The sequence below is a fragment of the Anoplopoma fimbria genome, unplaced genomic scaffold, assembly GCF_027596085.1.
Source record: "Anoplopoma fimbria isolate UVic2021 breed Golden Eagle Sablefish unplaced genomic scaffold, Afim_UVic_2022 Un_contig_8052_pilon_pilon, whole genome shotgun sequence".
Taxonomy (NCBI): domain Eukaryota; kingdom Metazoa; phylum Chordata; class Actinopteri; order Perciformes; family Anoplopomatidae; genus Anoplopoma; species Anoplopoma fimbria.
Window position 1 is genome coordinate 5,224 of NW_026552890.1, and position 2,733 is coordinate 7,956.

At 41.3% G+C, this 2,733-nt stretch overlaps 1 long non-coding RNA gene across 1 annotated transcript; it reads right to left on the reverse strand.

The window, feature by feature from the left end:
• Positions 1–871: 871 nt before the first annotated feature.
• LOC129116242 (uncharacterized) lies at positions 872–2,412 on the reverse strand. Its single transcript, XR_008533463.1, has 3 exons — positions 2,355–2,412; positions 1,366–1,467; positions 872–1,081 (listed from the first exon to the last, which is right to left on the reverse strand). It is a non-coding gene; the product is annotated as an uncharacterized LOC129116242 (long non-coding RNA).
• Positions 2,413–2,733: the final 321 nt, after the last annotated feature.

Below are 2,733 nucleotides of genomic sequence, written 5' to 3' on the forward strand. Positions count from 1 at the left end.
ACACATCAGGAGGACAAAAAATGGAAGAGGTGCCATGTAGGAGAGTCAGGCATCTCATCAGTCACTTCCCTGAAAAAAAAACTACTGTGCAACCTTTCACTTGACGCAAGAACCTTGTACCTCACAACTGGCATGATGGTGCGTGGTCCACTGCAAAGATGCTTCCAAGGTTGTACAAAAAAGCAAGAAGGCAGCTGTTCGCAACAACCACAGCCTCATGGCCATCACCACATTGAAGCTGTTGGATGAAGGACTTGAAGCAAGGGAATTCATGACAGTAAGACGCTGCTTCAAATGTTACATAATTGTAGAGTCATAATGTCAATTAGTGATACTATCTTATTAGAACCAATAATAGTTGGACCTAACAAATAAGACTGTCTTGCAGGGCTTAGAGAGCAAGGAGGAGCTACTGGGCTTAGAGAGCAAGGAGGAGGTACTGGAGGCTCCAGGAAAAGATGGAGCCACGTCAAGTAACCAATGGTTGTACCTTTTTGTTTGTCATAAAATAAAATACTTAAATCTTTTCTGTCCTAATTCTTTATCTGCATTTCCGTCCACTCTTTTAAGCGCTGTATAATGGCAATAGCACAGAATAATAATACAGTAGTATTTAGCACATAATGACCTCTTCATGTGATATTGCTTCAAACCATCATTGAGTGATGTAGTTCTTTGTAATGACTATCAATAAGGACCAACTCCAGATCAATTGAAATAATTGTCACTGTTTAATAAACAGATGGCCTGCCACGTTGGCCCCAACTTTAAGCTTTCAAGTATCAAGCTAAGAAAAACAGTGAAGACATAAGCAAAGCACTGCTCACAAAACTAGCAGAATCAGCCTTTTTTAAACATTAGGAATGCTGGACTTTCTTTTTGTACGCTGTGATGCGGTTGTATACATAATATTTTAACATTTGCCAATCCCGATTATTGAGAGCTGCTGGCTCAGCTCTTAGACACTTTTCACAGTCTCTCTTTGAAGGGACGATGCATGAAGTGATGAACCGCTTCATATGCTTTTCAACGGCTTTTACCTCTTCGTCCTGCCATGGTTTTCTTTTCCTGGGAGCTTTACCTGTGAGTGGGTGAAAAAAATGTCAACACATAGACCTTACACTTATGTAGTACATATCTTGTTTACCTGACCACACAAAGGACTGTACATGGTTCAGTCACCATTTCACACAAGATCATCGATGTTCAGAGATTATTACTGTGTTCTGGCACCCAGTGATTTATGCCACCATGGAACATCACCAGACCCATTAGCTTTAAGCAGTGGCACTGCGAGCGTACTGCTGTTGCAATTCACATTTGAGTTGATCTGATTTGTAATGAAAAAAAAAAGATTTAAATCACCTTTGACAGACATCACAGCTGTGAGCCGGTCATCATCTCCAGAAAGTGGCTTGCTCCTCTTGCTCACTGATGGGACTGCATTCCTCACCTCTGCTGATGATTCTATGAAATAGATGAATGATATATTTGTTAGATATACAGACAAGGAAACAAACATGAGAGGAAATGCCTTTGTGCAGCGGGACTCATTGTATGCTTGATGAGATTGAAAGATGTGGACTTAATTTCTGATGTTGTAATTTCTCTATTATTTAAGTCACATCTTATCCCTTTCAATCTCTCCTTTAAGCCACGTTCCCACTCGCGGTATTGGCTCTACTCGCTTTTGGAAGCTGGTACCTTTTGGGGGGACAGTTTCCACTGCAAAAATAGTACCCCCTGGATGACGCACAGGACTTCCATAAAGCTGCTGGTCCACTTGCTAGATATGAGTGGAGTCATCCAGCCTTTCTGTCGTTTCGCAAGTGAGCAACATGAAGGTTTGTAGCTCCCCCAAAGAGCATGGCGTGCCCTTTTTGGCTGCTGCAACTGACGCCTAGACACTTTTACCCCGTGCGTGGTTATTGTCTGTGACAAAACTCGGAACCAATCAGTGTCTGCAATGTGTCGAGGTCACTTTTTATAAAGTACGAGGCTGCTTTTGTGGAAACCTGAAGGAGCAAAAAAAAAAAAAAAAAAAAAAAAAGTACATCCAGGTACCAGTAGGGCTGGGCAATTAATCGAAAATGGACCCTCGATCTCGATTCAGGGACACGTCGATGTTCAGAATTACAGAACCAGCAGTATCAGATATTTTTCACTGTCTACCCAGCCATTGTTTAATGCATTCAGGCTTACAGTTACAGTGGCCAAAGCTATATTCACCTTTATGATAGTTGGGCTGCTGTTTTCTGATGAAGAGAAGGCCATGTCTGAGATATTTTTTGTAATTTTCTGGTGTCCATTGTACTTATTCTGCTAAAATCAAAGAAGGAATTAAAAAAAACAACCTTCAACAGGTGTTGCGGCTCCGACACGGTCATCTTCTGCTGCTGATGGTGTATCTCTCTTGCGTGTTGGTGGGGGCCTTCTTCCTCTGTCAGTGGGGGCCTTCTTCTTCTGTCAGTGGAAGAGTCTCTTCTGCCAAAGACAAAGATTACAGGACATTGAGAAACACACACAGTAAACACTTCTTTTGAGATAAATGAATATATACCTTGAGATGAATAGTGTCGTCCCCTGGTTTTAGCTGTCTCATCAGTCTCAACAGGACAAATGACCATGTCTAGAGGAGATATAAAAAACTTGATTAGCAAATATAAACAAAAGCATGATGGACAAAAGAAAAATGACAAAACAACATACCATCTGGCCCTATTGTGATTTCAT